The sequence below is a fragment of the Triticum aestivum genome, chromosome 5B, assembly GCF_018294505.1.
Source record: "Triticum aestivum cultivar Chinese Spring chromosome 5B, IWGSC CS RefSeq v2.1, whole genome shotgun sequence".
Classification (NCBI taxonomy): Eukaryota; Viridiplantae; Streptophyta; class Magnoliopsida; order Poales; family Poaceae; genus Triticum; species Triticum aestivum.
In genome coordinates this window covers 45,972,741-45,992,795 of record NC_057807.1, presented here as the reverse complement: position 1 = coordinate 45,992,795, position 20,055 = coordinate 45,972,741, and the positions used below count along the sequence as shown (strand labels likewise).

General features: G+C 44.3%; 1 long non-coding RNA gene across 1 annotated transcript; it reads right to left on the bottom strand.

Annotated features, from left to right (window-relative positions):
- Positions 1–13,673: 13,673 nt before the first annotated feature.
- Positions 13,674–16,898, bottom strand: LOC123110311 (uncharacterized). The gene is made up of 2 exons (XR_006453289.1): positions 14,254–16,898; positions 13,674–14,141 (listed from the first exon to the last, which is right to left on the bottom strand). It is a non-coding gene; the product is annotated as an uncharacterized lncRNA (long non-coding RNA).
- Between the last annotated feature and the right edge of the window lie 3,157 nt (positions 16,899–20,055).

Below are 20,055 nucleotides of genomic sequence, written 5' to 3'. Positions count from 1 at the left end.
GAATATTGAAAAAAAATCTGTTCCCGCCCGACTGGGCCGGAGCCCAGCCGAGCAGGCCGGCCCGCCTAGCGCCGCGCCGCCTCTCCCTCCCGTTCCCGGCTCAGACTCGCCGGAGTCCGCCCGAGCCACGCCGCCGCGCCGCCCCCTCCCCCAAGTTGGCCTCGCCCCCGCCTCCTATAAGTACCCTGCCACCCCGCCGCCTCCCCGCCACCCACCACCGCGCCGCCCCGCACCCGTAGCTGCCGCCGCCGTGCCGCGAGTCGCCACCGCCCCCGACGCCGCCGCTCGACGCCGTTGTCGCCTCCCGCAGCCACACACACCCCATGTGAACTACGAAACATGCATCACCTAGATCAAGCCCAAGCCGATGGCCATGAGGCAAATCACAGAGCAACCAAGCCGCGTCACAACCAACGCCGAAGACCTCTACAACACGACCAAGACCCAAGGACAACACAAACCAACGTACCCCCACCCATTTGCACCAAGAAGAAGTCGGCGGGTGGAAGGCAGGGCCCAGGCAAACCTAGAGACGGCGTCGTCGAGAGACCGCCAGTGATGTTGTACATTGCGCCTTGAGGTTCACGCCCAGAACAATTGTCGACACCGACTCGAGCAGAGCAGCACCAATGGCACTCCCCGAGCAACAAGACAATGCCTCCAAGAAGGAAACACCGCCATGACGCCGCCATCGCCTGGTCCGAAGGTCGAACAAAGGGTTTCCCCCGACTTTAGATGTTAAGATTTGGAGCGAGGTCTGTTTGGTATTCAGCTCGGACTTTCGGCACCTTTCATCAACTGGATAGGAGTAACGACAGATGTTGCTAAGATGGTGACTTTAGACTTACTATGTATTACTTTGTAAGGTTTTTATGAATAATTAATAAAATTGTGCCATCTAGTTCATTCCATGTTTACGGATCTGTAGAAAGCATCCACATTGCATTACGATTTGGCCTGGTGATATCTTTGCACGGATCCATGCCCATACAATCAAACCTCACTAAAATATACTGCAACAAATTCATACAGTTATACATTAAGTGTCTTCTACTCCCTCCGTTCCATATTACCCGTAGTGTGTGGCAAAAATTCCTACTAAATCAGCGACGAGTAATATGGAACGGAGGGAGTAGTAGTTTATTCCATGTTTATGGATCATCACTAGGAAGCATCCACACCGCATTACGGTTTGGCCCGGTGATGATATCTTTGCACGGATCGTGCACTTCATGCGATCCCTCGTTCCTGTCGATATCGAAGACTCGCAGCAGGTCGTCGTCACACAGCCCCATCCAATAGACGCAGTTGGGTCTCAGCCCGGAGGCGGTCGCAGAGCAGCAGCCACTGAAATACAGAGGGCACATGAGGAAGGCTCGGTCGCCGATGTCGCTGACCTTGCACCACCTCTTCCCCGCCAAGTCCAGCTTGTACACGCCGCAGCCGAGAACACTTGTGGCGCCACCGCTGTCGTAGTGCAAGAAGGCGGAGACCATATAGAGCTCGCCGCCGAGCTCCACGAACGACGGCGCCATGCAGGTGGTCCCCGGGGGACGCTCGACGGCGCGGACTGGCACCGAGCTGTGGAGCGGCGCAGGCGAGAATTCGAGCACGCCGAGCTCGTCATGCGATTTGAAGAAGTAGAACTTGCCTCCGACCGCCGTGAGCCGGGTGATGAACTTCTTCCCCTGGATTCTCCGACCATTGACCACCGGGAACGTGACGCTTCCCACGTCGTACTCGTACCTGACCCATCCACGTCCTCCGGCATCACCGCCGACATGGCAGTACCATACTACCGTGTCCTCCGGCTCGACGACGACCACGGTGAAGCCGGCGGTGGTGGGCTTGCCGGACAGGGAGCAGGAGGATTGCAAGGGTATCTCCTGCCCCGGCGCGAGGGGCGGCAGGTCGATCTTCTCCGAGGTCTGAGGGCTCCACAGGAAGGTGGCGAGGGTGGAGGGGTCACACGAGAGCACCCACCCGTGCGGCGTCATCCATCTCCGCCTGTTGCGTAGCAGCGCGTGGGCGTCGCCGTCGCATGTGTGGTGTTGGTACTGTTCCCCTTTGGAGACGTCGAGCAGGGTTGTGCAGGGCTCCCCTCCGGCGCCGTCGTGGTCGACGACGAGGCACGGAAGCGGCACCGGCACCGGCACCGAGAAATCCATGTCGGTCAGTCGTGCGATCGATTGACTTCTCTCGAGTCTCCAGGAAGGTGCGTGCTCTTAAATAAGCGAGGCGTACCTGCACGGACGTACGTGTTAGACCCCGACTCCAATGCCTCGTCCCTCCTCTGCATACCATCGGAGTCGTGCAGAGTTCGTCTCCTGTTTGTGCGATCGGTTTATCCCGGGACATGTCGATAGTGGATTGCAAAAGCACGTTTTCCATACTGGTGTGCCTTTTGCCTCAACTAGCAAATATGCCCGTACGTTGCAACAGAAGAAAAAATTACACGTTGGTCAATATCCGACATATGAATGTCCTCTATTTTAACACGATGGTCACCATGTTGCCAATTATCTTTCTTCTCACTCTCGTTGATGATGGATGCAATATCCACGTGATCGCAATGCATTCAACGTGGTAAAAAATGGGCTTGTCACTATACGACACACTTGTCATTGTCTCGCGCAAGGGAATGTTTTGAACTTTGAAAACAAATCTCATCGACCATGGACTACTCGCCAACCCCAAGACATATAAAGAATTTCCAAAATTAATCAAATCCTAGATATAAAATACATCTGAATAGGAAGAGTTTTTTGAATCGACAAACATTCTTTTTAAATTTAGACATTTTTTTAAATTCACAAACATTTGTTTTTTAGACGAACATTTATTGAAATGCATGAATAGTTTTTGATTTCATGATGACTCAGATTCACAAATATGTTTTGAATACACGATCATTTTATCAAGATCATGAACTTGATTTTATTTAACGACATTTCTTTCCAAATTATTTTTATAATTTGCAAATATTTTTGTAAAATCAGTAACATTTTTTGAAACCACGAAAATTTTATGATTTCCTGAACTTTTTTGAATTCACACACATTTTATAATTTCTCAAACAGCTTTTTCAAACTCGCAACTTTTTAATACTTGAAAATCTCAAATTGATTTAAAGAAGGAGAAAACAAAAACAGAAGTGAGAAAAGAGAAGACCAGAAAAAAGAAAAAAAAAACAGGGCATTAAGTCCGCTGGCTGGCCCATGTAGGCCTAAAGTAGGTGGGAATAAGTCATGAGAAAAAGGTGGAGGAAAATATTGGTAGAATCTGGGGTTCGAACCCTGGTCTACAGGGCAGAAGACAATGCATCGAGCCACCGCGCTGCTACTGCGTCACTGCTATTTGTTGGATATTAACTCTATACAAACTCTGGGAACGACGGCGACTTTGAAAAGAAAAATCGAATCGTTTTCTTCACTTACAGGTGGCATAGCGGGTAATTTCCAGCAACTTCGGGGGGCGATTTTTGTGACGTACGGGCAGAAGCAATAAGTTCGGCGGCGAGTAGTCCATGGGTAAAGCAGATATTGCTTCTGCCCGTACGTCATAAAAATCGCCCCCCGAAGTTGCTGGAAATTACCCGCTATGCCACCCGTAAGTGAAGAAAACGATTCGATTTTTCTTTTCAAAGTCGCCGTCGTTCCCAGAGTTTGTATATAGTTAATATCCAACAAATAGTAGTGACGCAGTAGCAGCGCGGTGGCTCGATGCATTGTCTTCTGCCCTGTAGACCAGGGTTCGAACCCCAGATTCTACCAATATTTTCCTCCACCTTTTTCTCATGACTTATTCCCACCTACTTTAGGCCTACATGGGCCAGCCAGCGGACTTAATTCCCTGTTTTTTTTTTCTTTTTTCTGGTCTTCTCTTTTCTCACTTCTGTTTTTGTTTTCTCCTTCTTTAAATAAATTTGAGATTTTCAAGTATTAAAAAGTTGCGAGTTTGAAAAGGCTGTTTGAGAAATTATAAAATGTGTGTGAATTCAAAAAAGTTCAGGAAATCATAAAATTTTCATGGTTTCAAAAAATGTTACTGATTTTACAAAAATATTTGCAAATTATAAAAGTAATTTGGAAAGAAATGTCGTTAAATAAAATCAAGTTCATGATCTTGATAAAATGATCGTGTATTCAAAACATATTTGTGAATCTGAGTCATCATGAAATCAAAAACTATTCATGCATTTCAATAAATGTTCGTCTAAAAAACAAATGTTTGTGAATTTAAAAAAATGTCTAAATTTAAAAAGAATGTTTGTCGATTCAAAAAACTCTTCCTATTCAGATGTATTTTATATCTAGGATTTGATTAATTTTGGAAATTCTTTATATGTCTTGGGGTTGGCGAGTAGTCCATGGTCGATGAGATTTGTTTTCAAAGTTCAAAACATTCCCCTGCGCGAGACAATGGCAAGTGTGTCGTACAGTGACAAGCCCATTTTTTACCACGTTGAATGCATTGCGATCACGTGGATATTGCATCCATCATCAACGAGAGTGAGAAGAAAGATAATTGGCAACATGGTGAGCTATCGTGTTAAAATAGAGGACATTCATATGTCGGATATTGACCAACGTGTAATTTTTTCTTCCGTTGCAACGCACGGGCATATGTGCTAGTTAGTAGGTATAGATATAGATATAGATAGTCTGGATACTAGCAAAAGAGCCCGTGCGCTGCAACGGGGTAATAAAATTGCATCCTTTAAATCAATCCACCAAAAACATAGCAATACCTATAATGATAGTGTACCCATGAATGCCACACCATGTAAAAAAATGCCAGTGTAGAAGAAGGGGTTAATTCACCATCGATGGAGATGTCATTGAAGGACCGGCTGATGGCGGCGACACTGTCGTATCAGACATCCATCTCCATCCTCCCATTATCTATCGATTATCCTCTACTTCCGCTCGCTTCCTCAAATTCCCCCTACCCCCGCCCCCCCTCGTAGGGTTGTCGGTTGCGTGATCGGTGCCAATTCGTGAAGGGGTTAAAAGCAAGCTATGATAGTTGATACTTCCAAGTCAGATGGAAAATATTTTATGTCCGGACAGGAAACATGAAGTCGCATGATTTGATTATATGCACCTCCTAGCGAGCTTGAGGGTGGAATGGCAAGGGAAACACTATGGCGCGGGTTAAGGTAGTCGATATCCATGTGAACGTAGTGCTGACGGGAGGTTGAGGGGGATGCTTACCTCGCTGGATATCAGCATAAGGACACTCATATGGAAGAGCAGTGAGTACAAATCCTGCACGCAGCTGCGATGGCTCGAAGCGGCTAATTTTAAAATGCTTCCTCTTACCTCTCCTTTTTACATGTGAAGTAAGAAGGTAAATGTTAACCACGCCACTAATTAATGAGATTAACGGTTTAGATCTATTATATACGCTTACCTCTTATGTGAAAAGAGGAGGTAAAAGGACCATGTTAAAAATGCTCGGAGCGGTCAGTGCATGCACCGGCGCAACATGGCGGGCATTGTTAGCATTTGTCGACAAAGCGTGGATTTTATTGACATATGTGAGCATAAGCTTCTGCCTTTTGGTCTACAAAATAGATATATAGTATGTAGTTATGACACCTTGCCTCAAAGTATCAACTGTTTAAATCTACCAGCACCCTCAACTGGCCTCTTGTGAGTAAGGAATCACGCTGACACCAACACCGGGAGCAACAGACTCACACATGATTGAATAAGCGGCACGAGAAAAGAGGAAGATGGGAGAAAGACAGGGGAGGACCATGAATCTGCAGCCTTGAATCCTGCTACTTGATGTACTAGTACATACCGAAGTCGAACTTCTGCGCCTCGATCTTGATTCTCCTACGAGACCACCATACTGACAACGGGGCGACGTAAAAATCAGTAGGGCGACCCAGATGCGTGATTGGCTGAGAATTTCTGTCGGATGGGGCGACGGGCGCAGGAAGGATTGGACCAAAGAGGATGTCTCTGGATAGAGGAAGAAGGAGATCAGGCTTGCCGGCCATGTGCACGGCACGGCGTCGACGACCCAGCACAAAATGGTTGTGGCCGCGTGAGGCTTGCCAACCATAGCGGCAGCAGCTAAGCAACCATGCTGATCATGTCGTCCTCGAGTGCACGACCAACTCGTCGAGAGCGGAGAGCCTGGTGGTCGTCGTCAACATCGGCGAGCGCCTACTGGCCGTGCTCGCATAGCCGTCGTACACCATCACATGGCCGTCTCCGTCCACCTAGTGGTCGTCGTCACCATCGGTGAGCGCCTGTTGACCGCGCTCACGTAGCCATCGTACATGATCACACGACAGTCACCGTCCGCCTGGTGGTCATGGCCAACAACAGCGAGCACCTGCTGGCCGCGCTCGTGTCGCCGCCACAGACAATCACAGTCCGCCTGGTGGTTGTCGCCAACATCGGCAAGCACCTGCTGGCCGCGCTCCGGTCGCCGTCGTACACGATCACACGGCCGTCGCCGTCCACCTGGCCTATTGGCCGTGTTCGTGTCGCCGTCGTACACGATCACACGACGCCACCGTCCACCTGCTTACATGGCCGTATCGAGTCGACTTGTTGATGATTGACAAATGTGAGGATCTCAAAGTTGCGACCATACCCATATATAAATATTCGATTCAGTTTCGTAGAGGAATTTCATGTAGTCCAAACAAAAAACAAGAAGTAGGGACATGCATGTATCGGTCTCCTATTCTTCATCACGCTACGGGAGACAGTCAATAGAGATACGGGTCAAGGCCCAGCTGGATCGCAGCCCAGCTAAGCGATCAAGAAAGAACGTAGCGGTCAATCGAGTCGATAATATTGCATAGACAAAATTTAGTACCACCCTCGGGTATGTTTTAAATTCAAACTGAAAGCGTATTATGACATGAGAAGAAAGCGTATTTTAACGGTGAACCCGACAAAGTCAATTCCTGCTTTATTATTACTAGCAAAAAATACCCGTGCGTTGCAACGGGAGAATGCAAGGTGCGAGAATCAAGCTTAGTGACATAGATATTGTAGTGGTGGAATACTTATCATTTAAAAAAATTACCATTAAATCACTCTTCTTTCTTAATTACAATATATCGTGAATCATATTTGTTCTCCTCCATAGCTCACAAATAATTGGTTCAAAAAATTAGCCATTATGTAGTTTGGGAAATCAGCCAAAAAATTAATAGTACTTCTGAAATTATGTATAAACAAAACTTGCGCCCTGGTTAACCTGTTTGCTATCACAAATTATTTTTCAGTGTAAGATTATACAAACAACAATAGATGTTCCAGCCATTTCTCAACACATATGAGAGTAGAGGCCAAGTATACATTGATAAAGAATGAGAATATCAGTCTTATGTATGGCTGGACGGATATTACATACAAAAATTCCTCACAAATAAACATATCTTCTTTGCTCAACGCAGCTTCACCAATCAAACCTGAATAATTCTGTAAAAAAAACAATCATTGACTTCACATGGAATGAAACTTCATACACACATGAAATGTTGCCTAAAACTGCTAGAACAAACATGTTCAACTGATTTGTTTTCGGCACTGGATCAACTCATAATCTTACTTATAGACTGACATGTATGATTCTTATAAACTGAAATGTGTGTTTAGAGCAGATAAAAAAGAATGCACAGGGACTGCCAGTTGCATAAATATAATTGATGGTTATATATGAAACATCTACAATTTTAAGAATCAAACATGATCTAAGGAATTGACACACATCTGCAAGTATCTAATAATAAAATTCATATGAAAGATAACCTCTATTGATTCAAATATTGCAAGTTCCATCCCTTTGTTTTAATAAAACGGCCACTCAGTCCAGCACATCCCCTTTGTCGAAAATTAACACACCTACAACATGCATGTTTGTGTATAACCTACCTGCAAGCAATATCTTTTTTGAGGATTACATCAAGACTTACGCCGACATCAAGGCTGCATCGTGTTCCTTTCGGAGCAGATCATATAGTTGGTCCCGGACACCATCCGGCCTCGGCAGTTCTGCATGCACCCACCTGCCTATCTGAAGCAATTTTTGTATCATCTCTGGTACTCCATGCGCATAGTTGGCGTGATTATAGCATTGTAGGCAGAAAAGGCATCCGTCTGTAATCTGAATCTTCACTGACTTTTCAGGTTTGACCATCCAGGAGATCGGTCACACAAAAATTGACAGCTCAAACTTTTACCCTTACCGGTCTACCATCAACCATGGAAAATCCACCACATACTTGGCTTCACATTGAGACAGTTCACCACCTTCATCTCACACGACTTGTCACACTGCATATCCACGAACCAATCCAGTTAATGTTTGACGACTGGAAAAAAAAATCAGAGTAAATCAGCGGATGCATGAATAAATCAATCAGTGTGTTGCAACGGGAGAAAAAAGAAACATCAAACACATGCCACCAAGCTCTAGGACCTCCGCCTCCGACATGGCAATCAAGCATACTCGGCGCCCATGCACTGGGCCGCATGATGATCTTGTACCCTTCGGCCCAACCGGCGACGTCGGCGGCGAGTCAAGGCAGCAACGATTGACAAGTGCTGCGCGACCTGCTTAGGATGGATAAAAGAAAGGCCGAAGAGGGAGGCTTGTATCTATCAAGCATAAATATTTACAATAAAATCGATCTGATCTGTACCAAGTTGAGCAGGATTGTCGTATAGCTTCCTCTCATATAGCATCTACATAAGAAAATCCAGCACACAAATACATAAATATGTTTTCAAACATAGTGAGGATCGACAGATGGTCTTGAAGAATTCTGACAATGTAAACCGTAATAGGCTTGAATCTCCATCACACATGTAATTTTATCAAATTGACAAGGGAAGTTATAGGAATTGTAGCCTCAAAAATGGTTCCATCTAAATCATGCTGTGTATTCCTGTTTGAGATCTTTTATAGAATCAATAAAATATGACGACATTAAGGATCAAAGATCAAAGATCGACTAAGAAACTCAAGGATTAGGGAATCATACTTACCTTGTTAGGAATGACACTGATGGAATTAGTGAATTGATGTGTCGTGCTCAGGCCAATGGATCCGTGCGTCCTTGATACACACATGTACGTACATGAAGGTTGCTGGGTTGAAACTTGAAAGGAGATTGATTCATCTGTCGGCCGGACATACACAAACACGATTTTGTTCTGTATCTTCAGCACAAGCACCCTTGTGTTTGTGTTCTGTTATTTCTCTGCACCGTCCTCATCACCTCGGCATTCCAATCTAGCCCCTCCGTCCACGCCACCCCGGCGACGTCGCCCCGGCCTGCCCGCCTGCACTGCACAACTTCTCTGCGAGCTTCCGTCTCTGTGTTTGCTGTGTCAGCCCCAACATGCCACAGCCACTATCTCGCGATATGGGAAAAATCTGGAGGGGAGAGGCAATAAAAAAATCAATTGGGTTCTTGCTTTTCCAATTAATTTTCATGTCGTTGATGTGGATGAAGACGCTGTGGTGGGAAGCTGGACAGCTACACATGTCGGAGCAGCGCATGCTCAATCGCCATATCACAGGCCTCGGCCGCCATGGTCCCCTGGTTCCTTAGCGACGCTGCCCCCAGTCACCCGTGAGCTGATTCTGCGCGCGCGCGACCCAGCAGGCGGACGACTGCTAGCTGTCAACGCGGGCGAGCATCTTCTCCCGCGACGAACTCGAGGCGGCCATGGCCAATCTTGTGCGGCGTGGGGAAACGACAGCCGATGGCGGCAGCTCCTCTGCATGGACGCGAACGGCGGCGGCCAGATGGAGGCGGCCTCCCTCCTCCCGCTCGAGCACCGTGGCCGCCTTGTCGTCCGTAGCCATCTCCACCGCCGGGCACGTGGGCAGCCGATGGAGACGGGGAACCTCAGCAACGGGAATTGACCTCGCAGGGACCGGGGGGGAGGGGGCGCTCCTTGGCAGCGGCGGTGGCGTCTAGGAGGTTGACGCGGTGGGAAACATCGGCGGCGTAGGGAGGCCGGGTCGTCCGAATTGGGGAACAAGGGTTGGGTCGGGCAGCACTTTCTTTTTCGAATTTTTTAATGTCTTTTTTCAGATGTTTAGCGAATCGTTTCTTCCACCCATCGATGGCAGTGGTGGGTAATTATTTGTCACTTTATTAAAGGAAAAGTGACGGTGAATCCGGGGACCCAATCCGTGCTTTATTATTACTAGCACAAATGCCCGTGCGTTGCAACGGGAGAAAAATGACGGGTTGCTAATGACAAAAATGGAAGGCTGCTGATGACAAAAACGACATACCTATTGAGAGTATGGTTCTTTGGGACGCCGGTTCAGGATATGTGATATTTATTCTGGTCCTCCTAAGTCATAAACTAAATTTGATCATAGGCTCCTAGATTTTCAGTAACATTGTGCATCATATGAGTTGTGATTCATTTAAATCTCGGTGCAAAAATTCAGACCATGCATCCTACCTGTTGTTGCTTTTCAGCTTCAACATCATTTGAGCTAGGAAACTGAGCATTTTTACAATGGTTAGAAAATTAGACTGACTAAACAAATAGCAACGCATTTACAACAGATTGGAAACAATCTCAGCTTATACATATACTTGCCATCCATTGTGATATGTGCTGAAGTTACCTGTACCAATTATGAATAAGTGGTGTAGACATTATCCAACATTGAAAGAAACAAATAAAAAGAACTGCCATAATACCGCATGTCTTCCCCTGCACATGATATGCCAGTGCATTTGTTCCTCATATGAATGTTGATGCATTTGCGGGTAGATTGTCCTGTGAAAGAACAGTCAATATTTTTTTAGGACTAAATGAAATTTCACCTTTCTAATATTGCAGCTCAAAATCTTACACTGGTTCTACCTTTCTCATTGAGCAATAGATCTCAACATATGTTTGAAAAAAACTGAAATATAAGAGGGAATACTTGTTTAGCTATAATCCTACGCCTCTACTCTTTAACTGCACACATGCCCATATAGCTTGTTGCCTTTGTCATTCGGAGCACCCCTACTGCAGGATGGAGCCTTCGTATGACAAACACCACTTTGCTGCATTGCCGTCAGCGAGCTTGTGCATGTCCTCTGCAAGGATGTCCGTGAACAGATTAGACATGCGGTCGTGTGTAAACCGATACAGCAGGTCACAACAGTACCTCAGAATCATTAGTGTCCAACCTCTTGCTCTAGCGTGACACTGCTACAGCAGCCAATAGCTCCTCGTGGCGCCGTAGATTAGCTGCAATGCGCTTCTCCGCCATGCGATGCACACGGCGTGGTCCACCTTGCGGCATGGCATGCACCCACGGAAGATAGCGCCACTCGATGGGACAGTGCTTCCGAGAGCCGGCGCCCGCAGGGCCGGCGCTGCAGACTCCTCCGGTGTCGTTGACGATGCACGCGTCGAGCGCAAACAACACCATGCGAGTGCAGGAGGGCTGAATGCTTCCCATTAGCAGTAGCAAAGTGAACTTTGAACGGAGGCTGGGACGATTTGTTGAAGCAGCATGACATGTTGAGCTTCGGGAGGCAGCTAAGCTTGGAGGAAGGCCATGCATGGCTTCCAGGTCTTGCTGGGTGAGTGCTCTTGTGTTTGCCTCCCGAGACTGCAGTGAGGGCTGAGTCTCTTATCCAATTCATTCTGATCAATGGATCTAACCCAAACATGGTTTTGCAAAAACAATTTTCTATCCAAACAAAGATTTACAATAAGTTTACTGAAGCTCGTTTTCATATAATTTCTCCTAAAATCCGTTTGCTAAAAACTGAAACGTACCCAGACAACCCCTATAGCAACTTTGAACCGGATGTCACTACAACTGAAAACATGAACGAAGTAACCAGAAGACAAATCAGAGGCAATAACAACTGTCAACCGAAACATATATAATCAAACATACACCAAAGGGAAACCAGAAAAAATGTAGTACATTCCCTCATATGCATAAAATCAAACACTATGTGGACACAAGCTCATGAACAGAGCGTCCCAAAATTAAAGAATCAGAATAGTACTTCTGCCATTGTATAAATCCATGTAGTATTAGAGAGAGTGGGATGTGCACGAACAGTGGCTTGGTTTTATAGCAGCCGGCAGCTGTTGCAATATCCTTGGACTGTTTCGATGGTTTGAGATGGGCTACAGGTAGGAGTGCATCGCAAAAAGTTATATTGTGGCGCATCGGCTAGCAGCAGCGACAGAGGTGGCTGGGTTGCGGCGGGGAATGGCGAGCGGCCGCGCCGGCATGGGGGGCGAGCGGGCTGAGGTGCGGCCGCGGCGGGCGTGGGCAGTGAGCGAGCTGACGTGCGGTGGCGGCGAGCGGGATGACGTGCGGTGGCGGCGGCGTGGGAGGCTTGGGCACATACCAGGGTCGAGGAGGAGGCAGATGCGTACGTTTTCTTTTTCAACGAACCGTTTTTTTTTGTGGGTACCAGATTAATAGAACTGCGGGTTCATTATCAAAAAGTATAAGGACTATTGTGTAAAAATGCCATGACGGTGAACCCGGAGACCCAATCCATGCTTTATTATTATTAGGGAGAGATTATTATTATTATTATTACTAGCAAAAGGGCCCGTGCGTTGCAACGGGAAGAAAAAAATCATAATATTCAACGGCCGTGACCACATTTTGCGACATCACCGTGATATACTATCACTCTCAATTTCATGAAATTATGAACAATTTTCAAAATCATGAACCTTTTTTAAAACTTGTGCATATATTTGAAATCGTGGACATTTTTTTTCAAATTTTTCAAATTTTTGAACATTTTTTGAATTCATGAACAGTTTATACTATTTGCAAACATTTTTAAAAAATGGTGAACATCTTTTTATAGATTTTACTTGAATCGGCGCACATTTCTAGAACCGACGAACATTTTTGGCCCAATTGGTGGACGATTTTTTTAAATTTACGAACATTTTTTTGATTTAATGAACATTTTTTTAAATGCATGATTATTTTTTGAATCCGCGAACATTTTACGAATGAATAAACTATTTTGTAAGTCATGAACAGTTTTTTCATTTGTAGGATATTTTTACATTCATGAACATTTTTTTAGTTGGCAAATTTTTGTTCAATTTCATGAACATTTTTGAATACACAAACTTTTTAAAGAATCATGAACATTTTTTGATTTCCCAAACATTTGGTTTCAAAAATGTGAACATTTTTTGATTTCCCAAACATTTGGTTTCAAAAATGTGAACATTTTTTGAGTAAGAAAATATTTTGTACAAAATCGCGAACATTTTTTGAAGGAAAAATTGCACAAAAATAATGAGAAGCTAAAAAGTTCATGCGACATGAAATATCAGTACTAAATGGGGTTGATTGCCTTTTATTAGCTTATTAACTCCAGCGGAATGCATTGCAGAATTCCTTTATTAGAGAACACAAGTAATATAGATTAGAGGGAGTAGCATAATTTGGACTTAGGCTTTGATCTGTTGACCTTTTACCCTTATTTCCAAGCATAGATCACACCGTATATATGAAGTATATACCAAAATTATAATAGACATCTTGGCGAGGAAGAACAACAAAGTTTCATAGATATCGACATAATTCAGGGAGGCTCACATAGGTATATTGGCACATATGTACAACTAAATCCTCTGCGAAACCTGAGGAGATCAAAGAAATGAACGTGGAGGCTGAACATACAGTCTGCTATATATAATTCATGGATAGAAGATTACTACAACATAGCATAAGTATGCAATGCGGGAGCTAAATCTTCAATTTTACTACACCGCGTGTCTGCATAAACAACCAATTTCTGCTAAAAGTGTTGTTGAGTTAGCATAATGGAATATGTAAGCATCAACACCAAGAAGACGAAGTTTTACAGTAATGTAAAGTTCTCTACAATCCTAATTTTAAAGATTATCCAACAAACAACTACAAGAAAATTATGGAAGTCACCGGCCACCCTTCAATCACCAATTGTGAACAGGCAAACAATTCTTCAGCTCACATGCATAGGCTTGATCTAGAGGACACATGAACTTTGATGGTGAGGAGATCCTAGTACACATGAGTATGTCTGATGATGAGGAGGCAGGTCATGGTGAGCAGAGCATGAACTGCAGGGTGCAGTGCTGCTGCATGGTGTCCTACATCAGGGCAAGGAGTGAGGAGATTAGCACAGCTCCAATGAATTAGAAAACTGAAAATAGTCATGTACTCAGGTTTAGTCAGTAAGGAAATGGCAAGTTAAAAGCATACTGTGTCTGATTGTCTTTCAACAATGTTACGGCACTGATCCTTGTATCTTTCTTTAGCAACATTGAAATACTCTTGAACCTTTAGGAATTCAGACTTGTGTAAATAAGCAGGCCAATTATAGGAGAAAAACATATAATGAATATGGAACCGGAGAAACAATATATCTAAATCTCATACTAAAACATGGAAATATGACGTAACTTGCAAAACTTATTTTTTTTCTGATTCTCCCAAAATTAGGAGCGTTAACAACACATACCTGAATAACAGATCGAATAAGGACAACAGACCATAGAGAAGCAGATGAGAAACAAATTGAATTTACTGGCCTTAATACGTGCATGGAGCTTCTTAAAAATCAGAGTGCCCCAATGCTCCGCTTTCTGGATCTCCTACAACAATCAATAGAGACTTTTGCTTCTGTTAGATTGTACTCACTACAACTATGAAGACCACCGTGACACCAATATTATCACATTAGCCAAAGTTTCAAGATTAGAACAAAAAAATTACATTCGTTATTCAAGGCACAAATTATTAGTTTTCGGACTCTCCTTGGATTGAGAACTATATCTGTGGTCCATAGATCATGTGGATGGAATAAGATAGGCATGACACACAATGAAGTAATTCTCAGTTAAATATTCAAGTAAATTTTAGGTAAAAAAGGACACTTAATCTTCATATATAAATTAGGAGGAAATAGCATGATGATGTATGCAGAATTACAGTCATACGTTCTCACTTACCAAAATAAGCAATGCAACTCAGAGTCCAGTAATCAATCAACGGACGAACTGGGTCAATTTGCATGAAAGCATGATTAAGAATATTAAATCCTCCTAGCCCAGGATCAGAACTAATGGCACCACAAAAGATGATTAATTAATTAATCAAACATGGCATCTCCAAAACATCCGGCTTTTGACCACAGCTGTTGCAACTCCATCCGGTAGCCCACACATAGATACTGCATTGCAACTACATTACCCCTAATGATTCTAATTAAGGTGGCCACCAACCATCCAGAGATCGAAGTAACACTGCGGCATGTCCAAATCCAAATGACATAAGTAACATTGCGGCATAAAGAAATCATTACGTCTATGTAAAAAGAATGAGAAAAACACATAAAAAGTTATTGTGGAGTAAATATGACATACAAATATCACACTTCAATTTGACATTGTCTATGTATTCTCAATTATTACTCAGAGCATTTAAGGAGTCATCACCAAGCATCCCCTGCCAAGACGAGAACACATAGAGAGCATGCAAAATAACACAAAGTATGTACTGTACTTTCAGTAATACAAATGCCAGTACCATTACTTCACCCTGCCACTAAAAGTTACCCCATACGTGACCACTTCCAGCAAGTAGATGGCTCATATTCAGCTATACATTGGCAAACTGGAGCAAAGCTACAATGACTATGGTTCGCAGGCCAAAAGAAGACTCACCGACAGGATGCCAGAAGTGGTAGATTATTAAAAATAATAAACATAAGAATAATTAGAGATGCGTATTGAACCCTGCATGTTTAATTCAATCGTGCATCATGTTTTCTGTTAACCCTGCTACATCCGTTGTCAAAGTTTCAACTTCATTCAGTCATCAGGAAAATAGTTTAAACACTGAAAGAGGTTAGAAACTACCACCGTTTCCACCAAAACATTATGATATGTTAGACATTATATCCCATAACAAAGTGACAAACTGAATAATTTCCCATAAAATGTGAGCCTGAAAACTATCAGAGTAGCAGGGTTGTGGTTTTTGACATTCAACTCCCCTTAAACATTTTGCGGCTTCTGTATTGCTAATTGTACGTGCTTTGTTTCTACTATATCAGTACTCTTACGTATTCCAAGTATCTCATAAAAAACATGAATCTGTAGCATATGACATCAACAGCAAATTAAGAGTACAACAAAAATATACCCCACACACAGCAAGCAAGTGGCATCATGCAGAGCAAGCCGTTCAGATTGGAGGGGCGCATATGGCTGGCTATGTTGTCCTGTTCGTCCAGATTGGACCTGGCACATGCTAGGCAGTGAAGCGGGAGGACGCATACGGCGCGAAAAGGGAAGGTCGGGGAGTGGCGCGCAGGTGGAGGAGATGAGCCCCTGGGGTGGGAAGCGACACTGGGGTAGCAGCGATGTTAGCCATGGGAGGCGGGCGAACTGGTCTGTCGGTTGGTGGAGTGCGCCAGGAAGTTGTGGCCGGTGGCGAAACCGGCGGGTTTGGGGGAACCAACGCCGAGGTCGAAGCAACGGGGAGGAGTCCCGGCAGCACCGTGGTAGCAGGGGAGGGGGAGCCGGCAACAGCGCGGCGTCGTGTGTCGTCGGCGGTGGAAGGCCGCGGGGTGGGGCACTTGGGGTAGGGGTAGCGCCCCGGCGGAGTTGGCCGCAAGGAGGGGGTCGGCGGCGCGCGGCAGGGGCCGCCGGCGGCGGCGGCGGGGGTGGAGGAGCGCTGGAGGTGGAGATGGGATTGGGAGGTTGGGTTGTGGGTTGTGCGGGTACGTTTTTTTCTCTCTCGCTCGTACCGGTTCGGGACTTCTCGTCAGGACTGCGGCTTGAATATCTAAAAACACAAGGGCTTTTCTGCAAAACTGCCGTGACGTACGACCAGAAGCACTCCGTGCTTTATTAGTAGGGAAAGAGGGAAAGATAAGGAGAGATTAGGGAGAGATATATACTTCCACCGTTCCAAATAAATTAATATTTTAACATTGTCATTTGTATAGATCAAACGTGTTTAATTTTAATTTTAGTCTAAAAAACTTTAATTTAGTCTAGAAACTACTCCATCTGTTCATAAATAAGTCTTTTTAAATATTCTAATGCAGACTACATACAGAGCAAAATGAGTGAATCTACACTCTAAAATATGTCTGTATACATCCTTATGTAGGGACGCGGATTTTTGGGACATGGTGCTACGCGAGGATGTAATCTGGGCAGTCCATGCATGCTATGTGATTAACACTTTATATAGCGGTTAAATGAATACGCCAACGCTATGCTACGTTAATTCAGCAAATACGGGTATATGAGCTGGTGGTTGGGCATCTTAATTGAAGCTGGTACTTGAGAGATCAATGTGAGGTGATGCGCATCTTTAATGCCCAGTGGTTTTCCTGCACACCTTGAATGTTGGTAATTAAACCGCATGGGTTAACGACTCGTTTCTTTTTCTTTGGTTAACCGTTGTTCATAGTACTTTTTTTTAAGTTGTCCATAGTACTTGTTCTTGCAAGAGATCCTGTGGGAAAAGTGTTGCTAAATTTCTTCCGTCATCCATTTCATATGCCACTGTAGGGCGAACGGAAACAGAATACTTTTTCTTACTCTAGATAACTTTTTTTCGGGATTGTGATAGTGCCTCCCCTAGTGGAGACGGTAAGGTTCGACATATATATGATGTTTTATTTTTTTCAAATGTCATATACATGGTGTTAGGGGTCTAAGACAATTTAGTTACTAGTCTTTCTTGAAATAAAAAATGTTAACACAAATATCTATATATGCCGTGCTTTAAAAACTGGATTGCAAGAAACTAGTATTACATTTAGGAGCAGCAACATTGTGGTCTTCATTACTACTAAAGGAACATGATAAGGATGCAAATAATACTAGCAAATTAACATGAACGTGATACATCTGCTAGTGTGGATTTTGATAATGAGCCATAATCAACATCATTATGGTGGGATCACTGGGATGTGGGCCAGGTATCATCATTGTTGCCGAAAGGCCAGCATACGTCTGGTCTCTGACATAGTTTTTGGATTATTTTCACAACTGCCACTCCTACCCATCTCCTCCTCTCGCAGGGGAGGATATCCTATGCTCCCACACATTAGGTGTTCCCATGATACAATTTTTCAAAAAACATATTTAGATGTTTCAAAAAATTATGAAAATAATTATGAGTGTTCATAAGACATATGTCGACAACCTGTTAAAAGTTCAAGTCAAAATTTTGAAATACACATGGGGAAACAAAAAGGACAAAATCCGTACGTAAATATTTTCATTCTGGCTTTTGTCTTTTTGTGGCACTATTCATACTAAATTTGTCTTTTTTGTTTCTCAATGTGTGTTCCAAATTTTGATTCGACCTTTTTACAGATTGTAGACACATGCCATTTGAACACTCACAATTTTTTTGGAATTTTGTGAAACGTTTAAAAATGAATTTTGAAAAATGGGTGCATGGTAGCATGTAATGTGTGATAGCATCTAATACTTTTCCCTATCGCCTGAAGCTGGTAGCACATAAATGGAGAGTAACTCAATGCATGTTGCAGGTACCCATCCAGACTGACAAAACTAAATGCGCTCAGAGCGGAAAAGAAAATTATACTACCTGTATACGGTCAAGAGATATTAGTATACAAGCTTTGTGTATTAAAACTGCACGAATCACGTGAGAGCTGATGGACAGGATTACATCCTCGCGTGGCACCATGTCCACTCGTGATTTATCGCTTATGTAGTTCTTATTGAAATTTATAAAAACCCTTATATTTAGGAACGGATGGAGAATGTATTTTCCACTTGGCAACTTCAGGTAAAGGGAATGGGAATTTGGAGGAGGGAATTTGATAAAGGGTTTGATTTGGGAAGTTGATTATTAATCCCAATCCATTGTTTGGTGTGAGATGGAATTACTAGTGGGAGTTTGACAGGAAGACTATCTTCCCAAGTTTGTTTTGTGGGTTTTGTCATGAGAGTAAAACACATAACAACTCTATCATGAGATCTGGGCGGCCAATTCCCTTTCCTCACGTAAATTACCCGAGGTCCCTTGGGAAGAGAAGCGTGGGAATTTAATAGGGCAACTCCCTTTCCCCTTCCCATCTAAAATCCCATGCCCTCTAACCAATTAACGGATGTTAAGTCCCCCTTCGCTGAAACTCCCATTTCCTGCCTCCAACTCCCTCAAAACAACCACGTTCTCGATATCTGTTTGCAAACCCATGAATTCATCTTTCCTTGAATATCGCTCCGTTGGATGATGGCACGGAGAGGAATCCTGGGGCCTTGACTCCGGCTAGCGGATAGGTAGTGTTTTAGTCCTCACAGGGACAGCACTCGCATGAATGACGTGCTTCTTCTTTAGTTAATCTTCCTGGCTTCGATCCTCCTAAACTTTGTACGTCAGGATGAATTAGACGAACCTCTCACGTAGATTTCTTTTAGCTTGCTCCTCGGACGACGAGGTCAGTTTTCTCGCCGTGCATACGCGAGGATGAGATTTAGTGTCAGGTTCCTTCATATCGATTCGAAGTTTCAACGGTGACGATTGCTGCTCTAGGACACTGCCCTTCAGGGGCACATGCACGAAGACTTCTTGGTTGTTGTCGATAAGGTCAAACCAGTTCAATACCAGAACAACGACAGCGCGTGTCGGTTGCTTGGTCCGGCGGCGGCAATGGTCGTTCGATGGTGTTAGAAGGGAGAGAGAGAGGGATTGTTGCGGAATATGATGAATTGTTGAGCCTCGAGGGCAAGTATATATTAAGTACAAGACTTGAATGGCGAGAAGCCTCTCCTAGAGATAAGGTAGGAGAAGGATTACAAATCCTAGACTACCAAATACAGGTAACCCAAATATATCTCTAACACCCCCATGCAGTCGTAGCGGTAGCGTCGCAGACAACAGGAGCATCGCGGATGGCTAGACTGGAGAGAATAGCAGCCGTGGAGGGAGTGTCGTGGACGGTGTCGCGTCGCGGACGCATTGACTGTAGAGGAAGCCGACGAGTTGCTCAAGCGGATGATAGCCCTT